We start from the raw sequence: 26,184 nt of genomic DNA, 5'->3' as shown, positions 1-26,184 counted from the left end.
TTGACCCAACTCAATCAAAAGCTTAAACTGATGGTTGAGGGATAGGAATATGTTTTATACCCTATCATGTTAGAGGATCAAGTCAACCAAAAGGTTAACCTGATGGTTGAGGCATAGGAATATATTTTATACTCTATCACAAGTTAAAAAAATACACTGAAGTAATAGCTGAGTGGAAGTAAAACCAAACTTAATTGAAAATTAAACTATTAAATTAAGAAAGATATATAGGCAAGTAACTTGATACGCTCCAAGGGCCTGTTCTAATTTACTGATCTGAACTGTTTACGAGAGAAGAAAATTAGGAATTGAACTGAATTTAAGCTGAAGAGAACAGGTCCTGGTAGAAAAAAATATACAAATAATCAAGGGTGTGTTCTCTTCACCTATATTTGAGATTTGATAAGTTTAGATAATTTTAAATAAGGTCCAATAAGTTTAATTTAATTAATCAAGTCCAATAAGATTCAATCAGATACCCTCTATATGTGTTCACAGATTAGAGTGTATAGGTCGTGTGGCTCCGATCCATACACATGACCGGTAGACCGGTAGTTACCTAGTCTTAGCTCCACCATACCAGACCACACCTTGAATCGTGACCCTTGGCTTAATTCACGTGGACGTGCCCCAGGATTCTCTAATTTCTATCAATTTAGGCCCTAATTTGTGCTGTACTCAACAATTTGTCGTCTAATTTCAAGATCTTTAGATGTACCCAACATTGAATTGGATACTACAGACTAATGTCGAAACAATGAGCATTTTACGGCCACTCAAATTCCAATTCATTCATAGCAACGTTTGTCCAAATTAAAACAAAGACTTCACAGTAGTGAGGTTGACATATTGCTAATAATGTTGATAGTACGTGGTATGGACCAACCAATGAATAACACAAACGTATTCATTAAGTCGATTTCCATCGTGTATCATGGAATATAAATATGGTGGGCTGGTGGCTATATAAATGATGTCATATAATTTTTTTTTTGAATGGATATAAATGATGTCATATATATATATATATATATATATATATATATATATATATATATAGTATTATGATACACACTTATCACACACTTTTTCTGTTTCTTGATCTATAGTATTATGAGTAGATAGAGTTGGTTAGTAGATCCTTAAGTTTATTTTCATCGTTGTGTCAAAAAAAAAAGAAAAAAAAATTCATCGTGTATCGTGTATCATGTAATATACATATGGTGATGACTATCCAAGCTAAGCTAAGTGATGATGTCATACATGTATTAAGGGCCTGTTCTGGTTGATTGAACTGAGCTAAACTGAACTTAACTTAACTTATTGGAGCAGAACTAAACTGAATTGAACTGAATATTTTATGAAAGAAGGAACTTAAGAACTAAACTGAATTAAACTGAAGTGAACTGAAAATAATGTGAAGAGAACAGACCCTGAGTGTATGCCCTAATAGTGTAGCACCTCATCACATTTGTATCACATGGCATGTACCTCATCACACTCTTCATGTTTCTTTATAATTATGAGTAGAGTTAATTGGTCAGCATATTAGGTTGGGTGGGGTTCATTTGTGTTTGGATTGATAATGAACGGGTTGTAACTCTTTAATCCAGGTTAGACTAAATCAACGGTTATTTAATAAACGGGTTGAAAATCTTAACCTTAACCCTTAATTCATTTAATCCATTTTTCTATGGAGTATTTCTTATTACTATCATTTATTACTACGACTACTACGAGTATTACATTTGTACCGGTTATTTTCAATAAATTAGTTACAGAGTACACAATTTCAACAATTATACATAAATAATTATTATCTTAGGATACCCTTATTAATTATTATTTCTAAAATTTTTACCAAATCCACACGTTTCATTATCATACCTAGGGATATTTATTTGTCAATGAGTTAAACTAACGAGCCAAACATGCTATCTTTTAGATGAAGATATCAACCTTAATCTAAACTATTTAATTATATAGGTTAGTTGTAAAAACCGTTTACTTAAATTGGTAAAAAAATTCTCACCCTAACTTGTTAAACTTGATTAGATCAGATTTGGCTCGGATTTGCAATGCAAATTGGGTCAACTTCTCCCAAGTCCCAACTAACCCTGATTACGAGCCTAACTAAAATGGACATACAAAGTGCTTTCAACAAACTTAACTATGGTATACCGTAATACTACGTATAATTGCAGTGTCTTTTGAAAAATTGTTAAAATTTTAATATCGTATATAGTTAGTACTAATATTCTTTTTATTTGAAGATTAGTACTTATACATTCTTAAAGTCAAATATACATGAGTTTATTTAATTAAAAATGGAGATATTAGTTGATGACCACTAATTGTGATCCATCTAGGTGTCTTTTGATTTTAATTAATATTAGGGCTGACTTCTAATTATTCTCCACCCAAAAATCTAATAATTCAAACTAATATAATTTGTCAATGCAAACAACATTTGGAGTATGTATTTTTGTGAAATAATGCAGAGTAGTCATTTAGTACATTTTGAACCCACAAATTAATTACCTTTACGTAACAAACAATCTAATAAGTATGTATTGAAATCAATTGTTATACTTTATATTAATTTATGCTCTGCTGAGTATTAATAATCTACTCTGTTCTGCTAAGACCTGCTTTGCTCTATTAACACATGTTCTAACTGCTCTGCTGAAATCTACTCTGTTGAGCTAGAACCTCAAAAGAACAGGTTGGACCTAAATTAGGAGTCGATATTTATTTTATTTTATTTTTTATGTACTTGAAAATAAAGTTACGTTACATTCAACTATATAGAGAGCTTATACTCCATATGATCGATAAATTGAAAATCTTCAAATTAATTAAAGAACAGCACATTCTATCACAGCCAAAGCAAATTTGACATTCAACAAAGTAAGATTATTTGATAATCAAAAACAAGACTTTTATTTTCTTTTGGTGTTTAGAGAGAGCCACAAAGACGAGTGATTAGAATTGATTTCATAATTTCCTGAAATCGAAAAGAACGCTCTAACAAATTGAGCTATCCCTCGCTCTCACCAAAAACAAGAAATTTAACTGACATAAAATCATGGTCATGACATAAGCATATAGGTCAAAAAAGTAATAACTTTAAAGTTTAAATCAAATCTTTAATCAATTAAACAAGAGATTACGAAATAGAAAATGGACAGATTAAGCCCCACAAACCCGCTAAAAAGTAAAGATCAGTTCCCAAAACGAATTAATTAACCCCTTTTTCCTAAAGAATATTCTACAAAATCTTAATTAATTAATTTACTTAAAGCAGAAGATTAAACAAAACATTTGCCATTGTTATCGGCCGACTAAAATCTATAAACAATAGAGTAAAAAATTACAAAAAAATTGTCAATTTATTCACCAAGTCATCGTTGCGGCGGACCAAAAGCCTAACAATTTGGCATCACATGTTGGAAAAATAAAAAAACCACATGTTATTCATGTTATATAATATGATTTTAATGACACTTACTCAACCCCACTTAATATTACCTGTCATTAGCGATGTTCGATAGTTGTATTTTTGTACCAAAATACTAAAAACCAAGTTGCAAAACCAAACCAGAAAACAACTTGCCAAGTAACTTTATAAATTATCAAATAGACTATGACTAGTAGAGTGCATTATTTCATCTATCACTTTCATATTCGCGTGTATTTTTCTATAGTAAAATGGACACGTACTACCATTAAGTGAATTGAAAATTCAGTCGTCGAGATAGCATGCAATTGCTCCGCATTACAGGAGAGTCTAACTACATATAAAGTATAGGTATAATTAGTATAATATAATTAGGTTTAGTTTTATGTGACGTAATATACACTACATAAGTATATAACTACGTGTATGTTGAATGTCTCTATTTTTTTAAAGTGAGAAAAAAATAATACTACGTATGAATTAACTCACATGTGAATTATTCTCTTTGAAACAAATCTTTTATACATTGTAAGTATTAGGCAAACCGATGCTCTAAAACTTTATTAGTATAAGATGCTAAAATAAAGTTCTATAGCTAAGATGCTAAAATTAAAAAAGCATTACCTAAGCAACATTAACTACTATGGATGTGTGATTCCATCGTGTATGTCTAAATTAATTATGATGTTTTAAGGTCATATTTAATATTTCTGCTTTATCCTAGCTTGGAGCTACATACGTATGTACAGATGTACTCCATCTTGATTAAGTGTTGAGATAGATTAGGTCATGTTCTCTATAGCTGATAACTATAGTTTGTTTTCTATTCTTTCTTCTGATATATTAGGAATACCCCTCATGAGGAGGGTTTTCTAATGTTTATTTGTTCTTACCTTCTCAAAAAAAAAAAAAAAAAAAAAAAAAAGAAGAAAAGAAAATCTATATTGTTTCTGGAAACAGAATGCTCATGGGAGTCTTAGGGTAGTAATGTACATCAAGATGCCCTAGAGCTTGTCCGATTGTTCAAGTGTCCTTCGGCTCCGCCTAGCAAAGGGATGTCTGAGAGCTCCGCTTGCACGTTCGAGAGCATGGCCTGCAAAACAAGAAAGGTTAGTTGCCCCGGGGGTGTGACAAGGGTATTTTCTAGAGAGAGAAAGTAGAGAGAGTGTGTACTTTAGAGAGAGAAGGAGAGAGAATTAGGAAAAAGTTACCATCATTAATGATTGGAGAGCTATTTATAGTTGTACTTTCAGGTGGCAGAAGTTGTATTTAGTTAGACCGATTAAGGGTAAATCTGTACTTTGCAATGATTAATGATGGGCTGAATCAAGGAGGGGTATTTTTGTAATTTTAGGTCACTGGGCTTAGGACAATGGACTTGGCCCAAACATCTATAGTTGTGGCAAATTCAATAGTATGGAGTATTTTACATTCTCTCTCTTTACATACTTTTTTGAAAATTAATAATAAATATTATAATAAAATTGAAATTGTAGATGAGGTGGCACTTAAAAAAAAAAAAAAGTAATGCGGAGTAATTTCATAGAAAATGTTCGTTTTAAAACTTGTAAAAAAATAAAAAAATAAATAAAAAATAATACCGACACTTTTCTTTTCATGCTTGTTGATACATTAATTTTTTTAAGGAAAGTCAATGCATTATTTTAATAGTTAATATCTTTAACAATCAATATGTTAAAAATATAAACATATGATATCAAAATAGAATAAATCTAGATGAATCTAATAAGATTTCACAGGACTATATATTTTCTTAGTTATAAATCCTCAAAGCTAGAGGTGATAATGAGCCGAGCTTATTCGTGAACAATTTGAGCTCGGCTCGGTCAAAGTTTGGTCAAAGCTCGATTCGTGGTGCATTGGCTCGGGTTTGAGTTCGGCTCGAGACCTTAAAGAGCCAAGATGAGTTATGCCAAGCTCAACTCGAAAAGTTCGTGAAAAAGCTCAATGATTTTTTTATACAAAAAAAGAAAAATCATGTATATAAAATAAATATATTTATAATAGAAATTACACAATAAAAAATAAGTTAGTATTATTATTATAAAAAAATTAAACTCTTCGCAAAATTAAAAATTTAATAATGAACAATAAAGAAGATAAGTAAACTAAGGATAATACTAAGTCAAGTTTGTTCGTGAACAATTCGAGTTTGGTTTGGTCAACGTTTATTCAAAGCTTGGCTCGGAAAAAGCTCGACTCATAAAGGTTTGAGCTCGACTCGAGTTTGAACAAACTTAAACAAACACAAGTCGAGCCGACCATAGTTCGGGCTCGGCTCTGCCGATTAGCGATCTTACTCAAAGCCATTTAAAATAATATAAAAGTTAAACTGTTGTAAGTATAAAAAAAGTAAATAAAAAAAGTTACAAATAATATCAAAGTGAAACATTCAAAACAGAGGAAGTATGTAAAATTTTTTTTTAAGCTCCAGAAAGTAAGGTCCTATTCCCTTCACCTTTAAATAATATTATTCAGTAAAAATAATTTCAATTCAGTAAAAATAAGTCCAGTTTAGTAAATATAAGTTTAGTTCAGTATAAATAAACTTAATTTAGTAAAAATCAGTAATTTTAAAAAATATAATGGAAAATCGATAAAAATACTTTCAGTTCAATAAAAAGATTTTAAGTTCAGCAAAAATAATTTCACTTCAATAAAAAAAAAAAAATAATTCAGCCAAAATTAGGTGAAATGAACCGGACCTAATACTCAAATATGCGAATGGGCCCTATTAGGCTAATATATACAAAGTAATTTGTATTCTTTCCAATTGTAGGCTTGTAGCATTTGCGGAAGGGGAAACACATTACTCACACGTATTGATCAATTATTATTTTTTAAAAATAAATTAGTCGTCGTAGAAATAATTATCAAATAACTCCAAAATACCCCACATTATAAAATGCTACCTTCACCTCAAATCCTCACTCATTCTCTCTCTTCAAACCATTTTTCCTCAACGAACTTTCCTTATTATAATAACCTCTAATCATATTTCCTCTCTTTCTTCAATGGAGCTATCTATTTTTTCCTTATTTTTCTTCCTAATTTCCTCCATTTTTACTTTGCTTCTTTTTTCTTATTACATTATCACCAAAAAATACATCAACCCTTGGTGTAAGTGTGAGATTTGTCAATCTTTCGTAACTTCGAGTTGGAGGGAAAAATTCACAAATCTTCCAGATTGGTATGCACATCTCTTACGAAACTCTCCCACCAAAACGATCCATATTCATATCTTAAACAACACTATTATCGCGGACCCGAAGAATGTGGAGCACATTCTTCGGACCAAGTTCGATAACTACCCCAAGGGTAAGCCGATGTCGGCTATCCTTGGGGACTTGCTAGGAAAGGGGATATTTATAGTTGATGGAGAACACTGGAAGTTCCAACGAAAGATCGCCAGCCTCGAGCTAGGCTCGGTCTCGGTCCGAGCCTACGCTCATGAGGTCCTCAATAACGTGATTGAGGACCGCCTTTTTCCCGCCTTATTGGGATCACCAGTGGTAGACTTGCAAGACGTATTGAAGAAATTTTCATTTGTTAATATTTGTAAGTTTTCGTTCGGGGTTGACCCGGCGGGCCTTGACGGGCTTGCGGAGGCATTTGATGTTGCTTCTACGATATCTTCGGAGCGGGCCCTTTGCCCGACCTCGCTCATTTGGCGGGCCAAACGGGTGTTCAACATCGGGTCGGAGAGGAAGCTTAAGGGCGCGATTTCGAAAGTCGATTTTCTAGCTGAGAGTATCATAAGAGAGAGGAGGAAAAAGGAGTTCAACAACAAAAGTGACTTGTTGTCAAGGTTTATGGGGAGTGTTTCGGATGATAAGTATTTAAGGGACATTGTGGTTAGTTTTCTCCTAGCGGGCCGTGACACGGTGGCTTCGGGCCTTACAGTATTTTTCTACCTTATGGCCCGAAACCCAAGTGCCGAAGCCCGGATACTCGAGGAGAGTAACCGAGTTTTAGGTCAACGGTCGTCGTCTAGCCTCACCATTCCTTCCATAGAGGAACTAAGGAAAATGCATTATCTTCAAGGGGCGGTATATGAGACATTGAGATTGTACCCACCGGTCCAAATGGACTCAAAGTTTGCTAAAAACGACGACGTTTTGCCTGATGGGACTTACGTCAAGAAGGGTACCCGGGTGGCATACCATCCGTATGCAATGGGTCGTATGGAGACAATATGGGGCCCGGATTGTTTAGAGTTCAAGCCCGAAAGATGGTTAAACAACGAAGGGGTTTTTGTGCCAGAAAACCCATACAGGTACCCGGTATTTCAAGCTGGGGTTAGACCTTGTTTGGGAAAGGATATGGGGTTATTGGCTATGAAAGTGGTAGCCCTTACTCTGGTGAGACAGTTTCATATAAAACTGGCTAACTCGAGTTGGGCCCCACAGTTCGTCCCCGGTCTTACAGCCACCCTAAAAGGTGGCATGCCGGTAGTCGTGACCAAACGCTTAGTTTAAGGAGACAAATTAATGATTGATACTAAATTACTAACGAATCACTGCCATGAACGAAGGAGATCTTGAAGACATCGATCATTGCGTGGTGAGTTATAATTAATTGCACAGCACATGCAAGTAATTAGTGTAAGTTAAACAAAGGTAAGTGCTTAGGTAACACATAATATACAAACTAGTATTATTTGAACAAGCATATATCTATATATGCATGTTTTAAGGTACGGAGATCCAATTTTTCCAATGATGTAGTAGTGTTTAGTGTATATCAGGAGAAAAATGGTAGAGATATTAGTACGTAGTACTACAATACAAGTACATAAAATCAATTGTAATAAGTTTATACCTCGTATATATAAGTGGAAAGAAGATGAACATGCGGTTCATTATTGATAAATTAAAAATGATATTTTTAAGGAGTTATTTTTCTTTTTGAATTGTTTTTGCACAACTAGTGCAATTGACCCTAATGCAAGTTAGATACTCATTCTATTGTAAAAATTAAAGAATTTTAAATCTCTATTGACTACAAAGATTATTATCTAATTAACTTTGGAAAGCTAAGGTTTGATCATGGTTGTGTATATATATGTAATTAATTATCATTGTTTTGAAGTTTGTTGAGACTTTGAGTAGTTTAAAGTCAAGATTATAATTTTGGGATTGGTAAGGTTGTTTTTTAAACCTTAATTGCAATATATAGCTACTTACTGAGTACTTCAATTCTATATATATGTTTTTTTTTGTTTTTTTTTTTTTTTTTTTGCTATATATCTTGTTTTGGACTAAAAAGACAAATACTGATATTATTTATTCTCTGCAAATTTTGAGCAGAATGAGTTTAGACTATAACTTTGGAATCTGTGTTATAATTGTTTTTTCTTCTCTTATCTGATTCTATAGTTTATTATAAAAAAATCTAATCTGGGGTTTGATCCATACATATATACAGATTTTGTCTGGTCATAACCACGATCCTTTATAATATATATAAATATTAAAAGACATTGCATATAACACATTTGAATATTTAATCATCTTACAGTATGTCATACAATTAATTACTTAATTAATACTCAACTTCAATACTTTGTATTTGATTTGAATTCAAAATCATCTATTCAGCGTACGCATTTTAATTAATTAACTCAATCCAAAAATCCATACTAGAAACATTGTTTATTAATCTACTTTTTTTTTTTAAACGATAATATACGGCGATGCCCCCTCCAATCACAAGAGGGCGGGGTTTATCTACTACTTTATCCTTCCCTTAAAGCTATCATTTTCGCTCAATAAAAAAAAAATTAAAAAAAAAAAAACCAATGCTAGACTTCATTCAAATAACATTATATATTAATCTCCAAAAAGATTGTATTTTTATTCAAATTTTTATTTTGAGTAGATGTGAAATAACTAGCCTCATTCAATTAATTAATTAGTTATTATACCTAAATTAATATAATTAGTTATAATAACTAACTAATTAATTAGTTATAATAACTAACTAATTAATTAGTTATAATAACTGATTAATTGATCAGTTTATGATAACTAATTAATTAAAGCTTCGCTACTTTGCTAGCTAGCTTATGGACCCAACATGTACAGACGAGCTTGTAGTAGGACCACCCTGACACGTTAAACACGAATTGCGCTAATCTTAATAATCGAACTGTTCGTTAGTTGCATTTTATGTTTAATCACTATTTTAGCAGTTAATTATCACTATTCCTATTACATTACACACTGCTTATAGTATACACCATCTAAATTAAAGGTAGCTAATACAGTATTACCCAAAAGAGCTCCGCATATTAAGCCGTTTAAAGTACCGTAAATGAATTAAAGATTAACCACGGGCGGTCGCCGCCCCATATTTAATTAAATAATTAAGACGTGTGTTTATTTCTAATCATCTCTTTTCTCTGTTGTCTCTGATTTATCAAACTTCTAATTAATTCTACATTTTTAATCATATATCTACTATACAGATTGATTATAAATTAAATGATCATCAGATTAATTATGTGATTGTTTACAACATTTCAGGATCAATAATTCAATATGATTTCCTTCTTGGACGGTGCGTGGGCTGGGGTATATGTGTAAGGCGTTCATAAATATATGCTTCGTAGTACGAGTAGCAGAGTAGTATTATTATTGTTAGAGTCTTTTTTTTTTTTTTTTTTTTTTTTTTTTTTCTGGTGCAAATAATTTAAATTTTGTATAATGTAAGTCAACAAATCAAAAGTGGTAGATTTTGGTGTAAATATTTTACAATATAATTTAAATACGTAGTAATTAAACATTTTTTTTATTGCAATATTGAAAGAATGATAAAGTTTTTTTTTTTTTTTTTTTTTTGGGAACAAAATCAATTTATTACTCGTAATAAAAAGCCATACGACATTTACAAATGAAATCTAAATTAACAAATACATAAAATAGAATATAGTGTTATGTTATGTTAATTAATCACTACTCCACAGTATATATTATTTTTAATGTAAAAGATTCTACTGCGTCGTATTTATTTTTATATTAGGGTTGACTTGACACTTTCTTATTATTTTATTTAAATTGTCTATTTATGTAGTCTAATATTTATTTTGAAGTGTGTGTCAACATAAGTTGTAAGTAAAAAAGAAAGTATATACAAATATACAATGCATGACTTCCCATCAATAATAAATTAATTTAACCTTATTATTATTGCGAAAATTCTACAATAAATGACATGTAATAGAGTTATTTGTCATAGTTTAAATCACCTATCCCATTCCATAAAAAGTGAATGCGATGTAAGAAATGTTACTAAAAATAACGATTACTTTGTGCTGCATTATATATGAGTATTATGCATTTATGCAAATGAGCAAAGCCAATAATCGAATTGAATAATATAAGCAGCATTAATAGATCTATTCATTCGTTCGAATAAGCAAACTAAGCAACCAATATTTTCTAGCTAGCTAGATAGACAATGATATAGATACACTCAGGTGTATGGTGATCCTGGTCGGTGATGATGTTGGGGTAGCTTTATTACCTGTTCCTTTCACTTAATCCATGTTTTGCGATAGTAATACTGTCTTGCACGGAAGAGGAGAAAGATCGTCTAATTTGTCATTATATCAGATTTACTGCTATCACTTGCTTTTAGTCAATTTTCTTCGTTCCCTTTTTTGTTGTTTGATGAAATGTTGCTTTTTAAACTTTTATTACTTAAATTATACTAGGGTGTAACAACAATATTCATTTTCGCATTAAAATGACCGGAAAAAATATATGCAACTTATATTTTCTGTCCGCCACTAAACACGTTTACACAAACGTGACAAACCTTGATCAAAGTACCAAATAAATCCAATTGGCTTGATTTTATAATTGACTACTTGTTAATTGGAAGTAAGGACCACTACTCTTTTTTTTTTTTAATTAAAATATATATGTAAGTACAAAATTATGATAAGTAAGGACCACTAAATATTGTTTTTTACCCTAATTAAATTACATGCCTCCAACTTCTCTAGCTTGAACTTGCTTCCAGAATGGATCCTCCTTAATCTAATGTGCTCACTTGTTCCTCTGGATACAACTGAAGGGCATCTTCTTATTTCTATTCCAATTATTTAGGCATCCTCCCTAATTTTTTTTTTCAAATGTTTAATAATGCTTCATAATATATTACGGACGATGTATAAAATAATGCTCATGTAATTACCAAAAAAGTTGATTTAAATAATAGAAATAATGGTATCTTATGCATGCTATGCTTTAGAGCTCAGTATCTATTAATTATTACATTAAAACAAAACATGCTGATATCATTAAAAGATACATTTTCATAACGAAGACACATTTGAATACAAGTTATACAACTACACTTAAAAAGGGTTCATTTAAATAATTAAAACTAAAGACAAGTATTCTATATAAGACCGATGCTTATTGGTGCTGATTATTAGGATTATATAGATGAATTATACTTCGTACTTTATATATCTCTTGATTACGTATCAGATATGGTGTCAACTGTGAAGCGACCGTATTTAGTAAGGAAAAAAAATTATCAAAATCAAGGGACTATATTTATGGGGCCTTGTCAATCAATATCCAATGTCATCTACTAGATTTTGGGCTTGGGTTCAAGATTTTAAGTTGGGCAAAACAATTGGATTTTTTTTTATCGGGCCTTGTCAATCAATATTCATCAATATCCAATATCATCTACTTTCAATTGATTGTCCAACTTATAAGGTAGACACTCGTGGCAAGTGCAATCCATACCCGTTTATCAAATTCCAATAGCTGCAACTAGAAGTACTCGTACTAAAACCAAAATAGGAAATAAAAACTTATATGAAGTATATACAGGGATGTTATCTTTACAACTTTTCATCCCCCTTCAATCATTAATAAACCCATTTTCATGCACTTTTTTTTTTTTAAAAAAAAAAAAAATTTAATTAAAACAATAGTAGTATTTGCAAAAAACATTGCGTTTTTAGTGCATTTCCACACGTTCCATTCTAGTATTATTGTTGTATCTCAGGCCAGCAAATGGAAACATTAAAACAGGTATTTGACTGTTGCTGGAATGTGATTGTTGAGAAGGTAGTCTTCCCAACCAATGGCCTTGGGATCGAAGTTAAAATCTTCTTCTTCCATGCCATGTTTGCTCATAGCTGTCCTTAGCTTCTCAGTGTTACTCGTCCTCAAATCTACAATTATGCAGATACGAAAATTGATAATAAGAAAAATTATAAAGATGATATTTGATACTACTACATACATAGCTAATCTAATAATTTTGGCAAATAGTTGTTACATTATTAATTCAAATTACCCATAATGGGATTTGACATATGTTGAAACCCATTGTAGCCCACTTGCGAGTGTCCCACATTGGAGAAAGATGAAAGGTGGTTCCACTTTATAAGGTAGAGGAGTAATTCCTACTATTGCCAACTGGTTTTAATATGAAACCTCCTAAGCCTTGTTTGTGGACCAAACTCTCCCCCTCCTTGTTCGAGTTGTCCAAGTCCATTTCATATTGTGTCAAAAATTTATCATGGTATTAGAGTCCAAGTTTATTGGGCGGGGCTACTTCCCTCATTGCCATATGGTTTTGAGGTGGAACCTCCTAGGTCGTATAAAGTGGACAGTTGTGACGGGTGTGACCCAGGTTCGTTTATCATGGTATCATAGCCAGGTTAAGTTTGTGTTGTGATCTGGGCCAATATTATGGACAACTCACATGTAAGGGGGAGTGTTGAGCCCATATGGTTTTGAGGTGGAACCTCCTTAGTCGTATAAAGTGGACAGTTGTAACAGGTGTGGCCCAAACCCGATTATCATGGAACCAGAGCCCAGGTTAAGTTTTTGAAATAATATGAAATGGGTCTGGACAACCGGAACAAGAAGGGGGAGAGTTTGGTCTACAAATAAGACTTAGGAACTTCCATACTAAAACCAGTTGGCAATAGTGGGAATTTCTCCTCTACCTTATAAAGTGGAACCACCTCTCCTTTTTCTCCAATGTGAAACACTCACAAATGAATTACAATGAATTTCAACAACATCATTCATTGTTTAGCCATGTAATAGGGGGCTTATTTGGTTTTCTTACATATTTAGGACCATATTCAAATGTATGTTGCATTTACTGAAAATAGAATTTTATTTAAAATAATACAAGGGGTGGATGTGTAACACTTACATGCCCGCAAACGATGTATAGGGCCTGAAATTTGTTGCAACTTTGTATGTCACCTTTATGTACATTTCAAGTTTATCTTGATAAGCCTTGAAAAAATGACATGATGCTATATCCACTAATTTTAAAATCTGCAATTAATTAAATAATTTAAAATTAGAAACACATAAGTATGATTTCATTTATCATGCTATTAATTATACACATGAACTTCTTCCGACCAAGAGAGTTAAAATAAATACCCAATAATAAATATTGCGAAAAAGAAAATTTACCTCTGACACAACGATAAGCAGAACTAATAACCAATCTGATCTTATTAGTCTTCACCAACGTTCCCTGACCATTATACCATGGGTTTTTGGCGAAGTATTCGTTATGGATGTCAAGTACTTTACCAAGAAATGAAGGGTTTCTCAAAGAGGAACACACATGGTAAATTTCTAAACAAGGCTTATCTGCATTTGCTACCATTGCCGTAAGTATTGAATTTGCCACCATATCAACCGGAATCTGCAATCACCATATTATATAGTTCAAATTATATTATGCATACTAGGATAATGTTTGTTATAGCATGATTAATTACTACTAGTAAGTACACTATGTAGAAAGGAATAAGGATTAGTTTCGACTTACCGAATCAAAGATAGTGTTACCATCACCGTTTATGAGATTGATATATCCTTTACCATTTAGAATAGAAACATTGGCTAAACTTCTGTCATCAAATAATAACCATGAACATACAATTTAAAATAAATTAGCTAGGTATAAATTGTGAAACATAAATATAAATATGATGTAGACGAGATTTGATCCCGTTAGTTTAAAACTTTCACTAAACTACCAGCTAGACATTATCAATATACACAATTATATATGCATCAATGCATGTGATTATTTCATGAGTTACGTACTTTTGTTATTCTATTACACTTTCAACATTCAAATAAATTCTATTCATTGTTTATTAAGAGCTCGCTTACCCTAAACCTTCAATCCAACCAGGAAAGGGTTCTTTGTAAGTGCTGCTAATCAGGTAGGGCGAACAATGACTAGTGGTAAATTTCCTTTGTGCTCGTGGATAAGCGTCTCTCCCATGGCTTTCGTAAACACGTAAGTATTAGGCCATCCGTACAATTTTGCCCTGTATAATAAATAATCAACATCTATAACAAGATACTAGATTTATAGCGTAATTTAATAATTTGATCTCCAACTTTTTAATTCAATAATTTGAAGAATTGAATATCCTATCGCGCCCATGATTGTGACAATATTAGGTTGTTAAATTCAACTACCAATAATAATGCATATATTTAAAAACTAACCAATTCATTTTATTAAGATATAACACCAGATATCATATACAAATTTATTTATCGACTTATATGATAACTTTTTTTTTTTTTTTTTTTTTTTTTTTTTTTTTTTGACAATAGCAAAATACAAAGCACAAAAACTTAAACATAGCTTGAAAGGGTGAGACGACATTTCCTAGCGATTTCATCTGCCCTTTGCATTTGGTCCCTTTGGACTTTTAGGATTGAGCACCTTTGGAACATGGCCCCCACTTTCCTGATTTCCTTTACCATCCAAGCTATCGAAACATCTTTACCTGATTCTTCTTGAAGGTTGTTAATTAGCACAATCGAGTCTGATAAGATGAGAATTCCATGCTTGCCTTTCGCTCTAGCCCATTTCATTGCTTCAAGGCAAGCCCAGGCCTCACAATGTAAAGCCGAGGTAGCAACTCCATGCTTGCCTCCCTCACTATCCTCATTACCCTGGATACTTCCCATGACTGCCCAACCGATCTCTGCCCTTGTAGTTCCTTTGTCCCACGAGCCATCCGCTCCCACAATGAAACTGTCATAACCATTCCTTTCCTTTCCTAATTGCACAGCGTTGAAACCCGGGGGAATGTAGGGGTCTTCTACATTGTGATCCCTATTGTTATTACTTGTCTCATCCCTTTGGACATAATTGTCATGGTCACGCATTGCCATGTTGATAAATTCCGAGGCAAGGCTTCCTCCCCCATTGGCCCCATTGAAGTTTCGAGCATTCCTCGTCTTCCATAGGCCCCACAAGGTAGCAATAAATTTAATGCTACGTGTACCATACTTACCATCCTCGCTATAAAACAGCAGGATATAGTGCTGGATCCACCTTCTCAAAGAATCAAATCCAGTAGAATCAGAGCAAATAGCCAGGGAGCTTTCCTCCCAGACCTCCTTTGCTAGAGAACATAGTCTAAAAAGATGCTGGCTATCTTCTTCCTCCACCCCACAAAACTCACAAGTCTCCTCTACTTGTATACCTCTTCTAGCCAGATTACCCTTTACTGCAATACCATCATGAAAAAGCTTCCATATAAACACTTTCCATTTGGGTTGGATATGCATCCTCCAGATAAGTTTTATAAACTTCTACTCATCTAGAGAAGGGGTAAGGAGTTCATTTCCTTGTTCTTTCACAAGGAAATAGTAGCCTGTTTTCACAGTGAATTTACCTGACGGGTGGTATTTCCAATATAGGAAGTCATCATCCATAGAGCATGGAAGCTCCATTGCTAGAATTGCTCTTGCACTATTCCAGTCAAAACACTCCCTGACTTTTCCTACCTTCCAAGCCACCAAATCCTTATCTATAAAATCGTTGACCTTCCATCTTAAGGACCCTCCCAAAGTTTGGCTTGAATTAGTAATAGGTACCTCTCCATTGACCCAAGGCATCCCAATAGCCTTGATGCTTTCTCCATTTCCCACTTTCCAAGCAAACCCTCTCTTGAAGATGTCAGTTACTTTTTGCAAACTTGCCCTTCCCATCGAGGGGCACCCTACCCTTTTATAAGGCTTCGATAAGTTACAAATTCCACAAGGTTGAAATCCTCTATGCACTTTTGAGAGCAGAAGTTGTGGATTGAGGTGCATCCGAGTAGCTTGCTTGAATAACAGGGCATTATTTAGGTTTGACGTACCTCTAATACCCAAACCTCCCATACTCTTAGGAAGTTGAATTGTTGCTCTATTCACCCAATGCATACCCTTATTTCCTTTATTTGACCACCAAAACCTTGCGATAAGGGAATCAATTTTGTTTGCGATTCCTTGCGGCAGTTTTAGGCATTTCATGACATGGCAAGACTGTATTAATCAGAATTAGCTTGGCAGCTTGAGATATGCTTAAGGTTGCCCAAGAGACCACCTTCTCTGACACCTTGTCTACCAAAAATTGAAAATTTGAGCTTTTTTTCCCTTGAATGTCAATTGGTGCTCCTAGGTGAATCCCCATATTGTCAGTTTCGTCCATAGAAAGAATCCTTTTTAGGGACACTCGGGTGCTTAAATCAAAGCCTGGTGAAAATTTGACGAAGGATTTTTGCAGATTCAATTGTTGGCCCGAAGCACTACCAAACCTGTGAAGGATGTCTCTGATGCAGCTGCACGACTCTTCTGTTGCTTTAAAGAAAAGCATGGCATCATCCGCAAAGAAAAGATGTGAAATCGAAGGGGACCTTCTTGAAACCTTTAAACCCTTGAATTGATTTATCTCCTCTGCTAGAGTTAGCATTCTCGATAGGATATCCATACAGAAAATGAACAGGTATGGTGATAAAGGATCCCCTTGCCTCAGCCCACAATTAGGAGAGAAATGACCTGAAGCATTCCTATTGATAACTGCCTTGAAACTTACTGTCGAGATACATTGTGATACCATCCTGATCCAATGGCTAGAGAAACCATAGGCCTGTAAGACCTTGAGGAGGAAAGTCCAGTCTACCATGTCGTATGCCTTTGACATATCAATCTTAACTGCAGTGTAGTTAGAGCCCTTTCTCGAATTTATAAGGTGCATAAGCTCATGACTTAGCAGGACATTGTCCTCCATGTATCTCCCTGGGATAAAAGCATGTTGATTTTCGGAAATCAGTTTTGGAAGGATTACCTTGATCCTATTGACAAGGCACTTTGAAATACATTTGTAAATTGTGTTGCATAAACTGATCGGCCTGAATTGATTAGCCACCTCCGGAACTTTGACCTTTGGAATTAGAACCAGGAGAGATTGATTCCATTCCTTCAACATGTTACCTGATCTCAAAAATTGGTGCACACTCTCTGTCACCAGTTGACCTACCTCCTTCCAGTATATATGAAAGAAGTCAGCTGTGAACCCATCCGGCCCTGGTGATTTTGACTTATGCATATTGAACATAGCCTTCTTGATTTCTTGGTCCGTGAAGGGCTTGTCAAGCCATTGCCTATCTTCCAATGAGATAGAGGGAATATCCATTTGTCTCAGTAAAAGATCAATTTCTTCCCCATGTCTATCTGGAATAACCGGATTGTAGATATCCTTGATGGACGATAAAACCACTTCCTCCACCTCCTTTTGCCCTTCTACCCAATTACTATTATTATCCTTCAAGGTTAAGATCTCATTGCTCAATTGTTGCTGCTTCACTCTTCTATACATTAGAGTTGTTGGGCAATCCCCATACCTGACCCAATTTGATTTCATTCTTTGCTTCCAAAAATCAAAACTTAATTGGTCCTCCGAAATACGATGATTAATTAATTGAATATAACCATCACCTTCTTGCACCGAGCCAACATTCAAACCCGTGCTTCATAGTTCTTTTGTTGTTTTCCTCCAATTTATACCCCAACTTTTCTTATTTTCTAAGCACCAATATTGGAGTTTTGTTCTTACCATACTTAGTTTCCTAGAAAGTTGGAACATATACGAGCCATGAAACCCGGTCTTCCAAGTAGTTTCAACCATCTCCCTAATTTCCGGGAAATTGAGACACCAACTTTGAATTTGGTAAGGCCTATTTGAAGTAGTAGGATCCATATGAGAGTGATAGGTGATGGCCGCATGATCAGAGCAAATGATTGGTTCATGAACAATTCTCCCATCCGGGGAGTGATGGAACCAATCTTCCGTTAAGTAGGCTCTATCAAGCCTTTCAAGGATAAGCTCATTCCCTTCCCTTTTGTTGCTCCAAGTAAACCTTGGACCTGAGAACGGGACCTCTGTTGCATTGCTACTAAATCTCCAATCAACGAAAGCATCAATTTCCCTAATATTAGAAGACCCTCCCAATTTATCATTCCCACTTTCTACTTGGTTGAAGTCCCCTATTATCAACACATCTTTGAACTCCTCCAAAAACCATTGAAGTTGTTCCCATACTATTCTTCTATTTTCTACTTGAGGCTCACCATAAAGAAAGAGTACATACTTCGAATTTCCATTAGATTCATTGATCTTACAAAGGATGAAATTTTTGGAAGAGTACAAACATTCAACTACATTACTAGACCAACATAAAACTAAAAGCCCTCCACTACTTCCTTCCGAGTTCCAACCAAAATTTGAAGTAGGGTGCAAAAGATCTAACTTACTAGCCGCACTAACATAGTCCATTTTAGTTTCCGATACAAACATAAACATAGGTTGTTTAGACCTAAAGAGCCACACTAGGTAGGGAATTGTAAGGGAGTGTGGATCATTGAGACCCCTACAATTCCACGCCACAATCTTCATATCTCTTTAGGGGGTTGGTTTGTAGAAGCCACTCCACCCCCGGAAGAGATTCCTACCGAATTAAGCAACATCACTTGCAAATCAACATCCATATCATCCCTAACTTCACGATAAGCCGAAGTTACTTCTTCACTCTTTTGCCTCTTGTAAGATGATGCCGATGACGAAGAAGACATGCTTTGGTACCTTTTTTTTTCCCTTTTTTTCCAATATCCTCATCGATCTCCACCCTGAACTCACGAGCCATGTCCGGGTCCGAAATAGCCTTTGAAGCAAACCGCTTACCCCCATTCTCATCCTTTAGCCAAATAGCAAATCCCCCCTTTTCCGACCAACGGTGCAATCTTTTGAGCCTTTTCCGCTCAACCCATTCATAATCCGACTCACTAAACCGGATCGAAACACCATCACAAGAGTGAGGGTAGTGACCAATTGCTTCCCTTATCCTCTTTTTGGTGTTATCACTATCATCATAATTAAACAAATCAGTGAAATTAAATGAACTAAAGTGCGAAACCGATACCGGAGAATTTGGTGGATCAAATTCTGTCAAGGGCAGATTTGGCAATCCCCCTAAATCTGCTCGAGTAAGCTGCAAGAAGGGAGAAGAGTTTGCTCTAACTGTTTCGTGAATCACACGAATTTCTGCTTGCCTTGCTCCTCGAATCCCCAGAGTTAATGTACTAGCTTCCATAATCTGAGCATACTCTTCATTAGTGAGGTTTTCCTCCCATGTTCGCGGTGGTGGCAGCGGCGTCGGGCTGGAAATGTCAGTAGGAGTGGTTAAATTTGTTGGAGAGTCACCACTCCGATCATGGCTTCCTTCGAACCCAAAACGAGAAGGAGCCCGGTTCGAAATACCTAGTGTGTGAAAGATGGTGCCAGGCCCACCAGCTTCTAACCACCCACCCCTTGCCGAAGAAGACTCCCCAACTTCAAAAGTTGAGCCCATGAACACCCGCCTTGGTGGCGGAGTAGGAGATCCCCGAGCAATCTAATTTTCTGGGCTCACCATGGAAGGCACCTCACGGCCCACCACCTCAGTTCCTTGCTAAGTATTTTCTCGTGTATCAATCTCCGGATACACTATGTTTTGCTGATTTTCATTACCCCCATTAGGGTTAGAATGGTGAGGTTGAGTGAATTCTGCATAAGGGTCTTCCCCCAAGCCCAATCTCCTTCCAGGAGACAAGTGAAGATCCAAAATACGCGCCGCACCTTCCCCCTCAACTATTTCAGAATTTTCCTCCATTAAATCCTCTTCTCCAGTATGATAGTGTTCACTATCATCACTACTTGGAGGAGACAAGGGCTGCTCATAGGGATGCCCTTCATAGAAATCCCAATCTTCCCTAGGCACCCTTCGATACATATCTTCATTTTCTTGCATCTCATTGATTCGCAGATCAAGACCTGTATTTCGAAACCTATATCGATCAGGCAAACCATGAATATAATTAGAATAGAAGGGGTATTCAGCAGGCCCATATAGAACCCGAACACCATCAACTTCCACCTCGTCGAGTCTGCGCCGCACTCTTCTCCTTGCTGTTCTTGGATGAAGATGACATCGAGATGTTGCATGCCCTGCACACCCACAAGTCTTGCAGAATCTGAAGATACCTTCGTATCTCAGATAAGCCCAAATAACCCTATCCCCTTCAATCGGAATGAAGCATCCAGGGATGAGAGGGATCGACAGATCCACAAGAACACATGCTCTAAGCTCCGCATTTATCGGCAGATGCGCCTCTGTTTGATCAATTACCTCGACATATCCAACATGTCTCAATATTTGCCTAGCCCATCCCATGGTAAGATAAGCAAGAGGTAGGCCATGTACTCTTACCCACAGCCTAGTAAGAGTAAAATTCATCTGGTGGGGCACATAGTCCCTTTGGTACCTTCAAAAATTTATGATTCTACCATCAATAATTGCTGTGTTGGTTTGATTCAAGCTTACAAGGTCCTTCCCACTCGTACATTCAAATAAATAATAGTTTCCCGACCTATGAACACGGATTTCTCCATTCCGAATCCATCTAGAGTTGACTATATGCTGCACAAATTCTTCAGGTGGTGAATGTGGCCCTACAAAGACCCCAATAACACAAGAATTGAAGTTAATCAAACACTCATCCAGATTAAAATCTGGTGGGGGAGGAATGAGGGGACCTCCTCTTAGATCCAGATTGTCACGCTCATTATAAGCATTTGGTGGATTTCTATTGTTGTCCATTATAGAGACAGAAGAAAGGGAAGTGCTAGAAAGAGATCAGAATTGATGAAAGAGCAGAGAAGAAGACAAAGAAAGGGAATGTTTTAGAGAAAGCAGAGAGTTTGAGATGAGAAACACTGAAAAATGCCTTCACATTTATAGCAAAACTTGAGTTCTTGAGAGTTGTAGCAGCTCAAGCATGGGGAACAAGAACTGAGGCAGAATTTAATTATCTGCTCTTGAGCCGCCTTAAGCTAGAGAATTCTGCACCAGTAAGATTCAAGAACAATAACTGCTTAAAAAGTATTGGTTGCATGTAAATAGGCTGCGCTCAGTTAACTAAATTTAGGTAGAGGCTAATTAAAGGTATAATCCTTTTCTGGAAGCCGAGGAGAATTATCAATAACGAGACAAGCTTTTGTTGGAAGGGGGAAAAGTTGGATTGGGAATCCAAACAAAAATCACAAACTGACAAAGGTTAAGATCCTTATCTAATAAGGAAAGGGAGATCAAGTAATCCCCAGCAGAATCAATGAAAAGAAAACAGGAAAGGGAATTGAGAACAAGCAGTATACTACTTGGATATGGAATCCTAGTTGAACTAGGGGAGACTCACTTTTAGTGAGAGATGCTCTCAACTTAGAGAGAGAAAATTTCTAGAAAAAAGGAAGTTATGATAACTTAATTAATGCTTAAAATTGATTACATAATAGATGGCGATCAAGAGAGTTTCGAAAAATAATTAAATTACCCTTTTAGACCCAATCGTTTCATGGTATCTCGGATTTCTTTAGAAGAAGCTCCCTTGATTGTGAGATCAAGCAATGCGTTGTCAACCAACTTCTTTTCTGTATTAACATCAAACCCTCTTATCCCACAACCATTCTCATCCAAATTATACAGTGTTTCCGGAATAAGCCCGGTCTTCTTTCCACAAACATAAGCTATTACGACGATGAAACACAAGAAATGTTACTAGCTTTATCAAAAATCTAAAATTCTTTAAAAACTCAAAGACACAATATATATAGTACATCACAGTATCTTAAAATGCATTTCATTTTAATTTTCTACAAACTTAATTGTAACTTACAATAATCATTTCTTCGAATTAGGGTTTATAATGTTGATTATTATTTAATTTTTGTTTTTATAAGAAAATGTTTTAAAATTTCAAGCTTTAACTTCACTCACCCGTTGAAACATCGATAAGAATTTGCAAATTAGGGCATGTCTTTGCAAATCCAATGATTTTCCTTGCTCCAAAAGTGTTGATTCCCAAAGCCGAATCATACCTATGTATATCAATAATATCATAACCCTTATAAACAAATATTGTACTATATAAAATTCGGGAAATGATTTTACCACACTAAAATTAATTTTGACACACCTCTATGAGAGAATATAGTTTTATATGCTGTTCTCACATAAGAATGTACCAAAATCAATTAAGGGTGTACCAAAATCAATTTCGTAAAATTCAAATAATACGAAATCCCCCAAAGATAATACTCGGTGATAAAATCACAATCGCAAAAATTATTTATTACCTTTCCTCAAATCTAGTAATTGCAGCTGAATGAATGATAGCGTTGACATCCTTACAAAAGTCGCTATCATTGTTCGTTAAACCCAGATTGATTGATGACACGTCTCCAGTAATAGGTGCCACTTTTTCTGATATGAAAGAATCAAATAGTTTGCCATGTCTTTCTCTTAGAACTCGGAACAAATCCTTCCCAATGATCTACATATATACGATCAATCACGTGAACATTAAGTGAAATATAGCTTCAACATTATAAACATTGATAAAACATTAATAACATTGATCAACATACGACTATATGTAATCATTTTCTGGGTTAAGTACAAATAATTAAGATACCTACCTCAGTATGTAGTCTTTCAAGTGCTGCTTTGTTATTTTTAGCTCTTATAAGAAGATATAACTTCTTCACATTTGGCTGAACTCGAAGTATCTTCTCCACGAGCACAGCATTTAGAAGCAAATAGCTAATTGATACTCGTACAATTTTATTTATTTATTTATTTATTTAATTTTTAATTGTGCATGCATGTATCGAACATTAAAAAATAAATTGTGTCAAAAAAAATAGGAAAATTTGTCCGGAAGGGACATATATGTTCAGTTGTTCACTATTTTATCTGGAATGACCGTATATGTTTAAAGTAGTTTAAAAGGTTTGTTGTTTGGGGGACCTTGAGGTCGAAATCCGGCAATATAATTGACTTATTTCTCCGACGTTGACCTTTCACGTGACCTGAAAAAATGACCCCTTTTCTTTTTTTTCCACGTTTCCCTCCAATTCCGCCTTCTCTCTCTTCTATTTTCCAAATGACACAAATCAAAATAATGGAATTTGAGGGAAATTATGGAAAAAAAAAAAGAAAAATGGGTCATTTTTTAAGATCACATGAGAGATCAACGTAGAAGGAAAAAAAATCAATTGTTGCCTGTAGGGGTGTTCACAAATCGGTTCGGACCGAAAAAATGGACCGGGCCACCTCAAACCGACCCCGAACCGAATTAAACGGTTCGGTCTTCGGGTCTAGAAAATTATTTTTCCGGTCTTCGATCCGGTCCAGTCCAGTCCAAAACTCTATAAAAACCGATGTTGGACCAAATCGTTTTTTTTATTAAAAATATGTATGAAGCCTTAAATAATGGTTAAGATTATACTTAATAAACTTAGAAAATTTTAAATTTATGAACTTTTTTGTACTAAATATACAAAAAAAAAGACGTTAAAGTGTTGATTTTCCTTTACTTTTTTTGAGTTTTCCATAAAATTATTTAAAAATTAGAATTCTTCTTTAAAAAATTAATAAATCGGTCTGGTCCGGGTTTGGTCCTAGCTTTATCGGTCCGGTATTCGGTTCTTAAAATTCTAATTTCGGCCTTCTATCTCGCCCGTGTCGGTCTGGTCTAGCCCTAGTTGCCAGGTTCTGACTTCAAGGTCCCCCCAAACAACAAAATCAACTTATAAGGTTCTTTTAGACCACTTTAAACATATAAGGTTTTTCCACACAAAATAGTGAACATATATGTCCCTTTTAGAAAAAATTTCTAAAGATATAATATTAAATAAATAAATATGTTTTTTGGGTTTAAACTACGGAGTACAAAGTATGCTTAAATGATTATTGTACGTTTAGTGGTCCAAATTACTTCATAACGTAATGATAAAAAAAGAATAAAAAAATATAAAACTCAAAAAAAAAAGAAAAAAAAAGAAAAAAAAGAAGATGGAAAGTAACAAATAAATTTTAGTGAGAGCATGCAAGATTAGGGAAGTAACCCTTTGCAAGGAAGCCAGTTTTGCGCCGGTGATTAAGATAGTTTTGTCGCGAAGAAACTCAACTCCATTTCCAACTTCCATTTGTAAACCTAAATACGAGTATAAAACAAAAGAGGAAAAAAGACGTTGCGTATTTGAGATTACAATCATTTAAGAGTGTATTTCTGTTAAGATTTAAGATTTTAAGAGTAATATGTACATGGATTTATATATATGTACAAGTGCTTCATTTTATTCGTTAGAGTGCTATATATATAGTACTTAGATAGCTGCGGCATCAAGTTACAATTGGCTGCGTGGCTGGGTTCTACCCAAAAGTTTTACAAGTGACTCTATCTATCCAATTCCATTTGACTCGATAAAGAAACTCATAGCTAGCTCGATCCAAAGTTCAACTCGTATTAGCACAATAATTTAGCATGACTCAATAAATTTAAAATTGACTCGATCCGACTTCATTGACCGACTGTCTGATTCAGGTACCCAAATTGATACCTCCACCATATCTAGTTGAATGCATTACAAAATTAGACAAGATAAGACGCGGGTGATCAATCATTTTTACTCCCTCTGTTCCATAAATTTTGCAACAAGGATGAAATTAAGGGCCTGTTTTCATACGTTGAATTTCAGTTCAGTTCAGTTCAGTTTATTTTCAGTTCAGTTCAGTTCAGTTCACTTCACTTCACTTCACTTAAGTTCAGTTCAGTTTAGTTCAGTTTATTTTCAGTTCAGTTTAGTTCAGTTCAGTTCAGTTTATTTTCAGTTCAGTTCAGTTCAGTTCAGTTCAGCGTATGAGAACAGGCCCTAAGCATCACAAAGCACATTTTATATGTTATATATCTATAATTGTATAAGAGTAAAAATTATAAAAAAAAAAATTGATATTGTGAAAGTATTTTACGAGATGAATTTAATAAGACCCCACATGACTATATTTTACTTTACACATCAACCATAATATGTGGTCAAACAAGCGTGATAAATAATGTAAAAGTCCAGTTGTTGCATTATTACTAGAACGGAGAAAGTATATATTTATTAAATATGGTAGATATAACATGTCTTGAATGTGACAAGGCCAGACGCATCAGATCAGAGAAAAATAAGACCATATACAAGTCTTTATGAAGTACCAACAACAAAGCACAGAGTAAAACTAATTTTTTTATTTTTTATTTTTTATTTTTTTTTATTTTTAAATGATAAGATAAAAAATTATTATTAGGAAGCCTTCCTCACGAGGGGTAAATAGAGTAAAACTAATTGGTATTAAATGAAATAGCTCAATAAATTATTAATTTTCCGTATTTCATAAGCTACATCTTAGAGGAAGCTCTTTTGAAATATGGAGTATATGTACATGAACTTTTTTAGTACTCCGTATATAAAATGACTTG

General features: G+C 34.5%; 2 pseudogenes; one reads left to right on the top strand and one right to left on the bottom strand.

The window, feature by feature from the left end:
* The first annotated feature begins 6,468 nt into the window (after positions 1-6,468).
* Positions 6,469-8,406, top strand: LOC145571465 (cytochrome P450 94C1 pseudogene; annotated as a pseudogene).
* Positions 8,407-12,531: 4,125 nt separating this feature from the next.
* On the bottom strand, positions 12,532-24,865 carry LOC145572730 (fatty acyl-CoA reductase 3-like; annotated as a pseudogene).
* Between the last annotated feature and the right edge of the window lie 1,319 nt (positions 24,866-26,184).

The sequence above is a fragment of the Chenopodium album genome, chromosome 12 (genome assembly GCF_948465745.1).
Source record: "Chenopodium album chromosome 12, dcCheAlbu1.1, whole genome shotgun sequence".
In the NCBI taxonomy this organism is placed as follows: domain Eukaryota; kingdom Viridiplantae; phylum Streptophyta; class Magnoliopsida; order Caryophyllales; family Amaranthaceae; genus Chenopodium; species Chenopodium album.
This window is presented reverse-complemented; position numbering and strand designations above follow the sequence as displayed.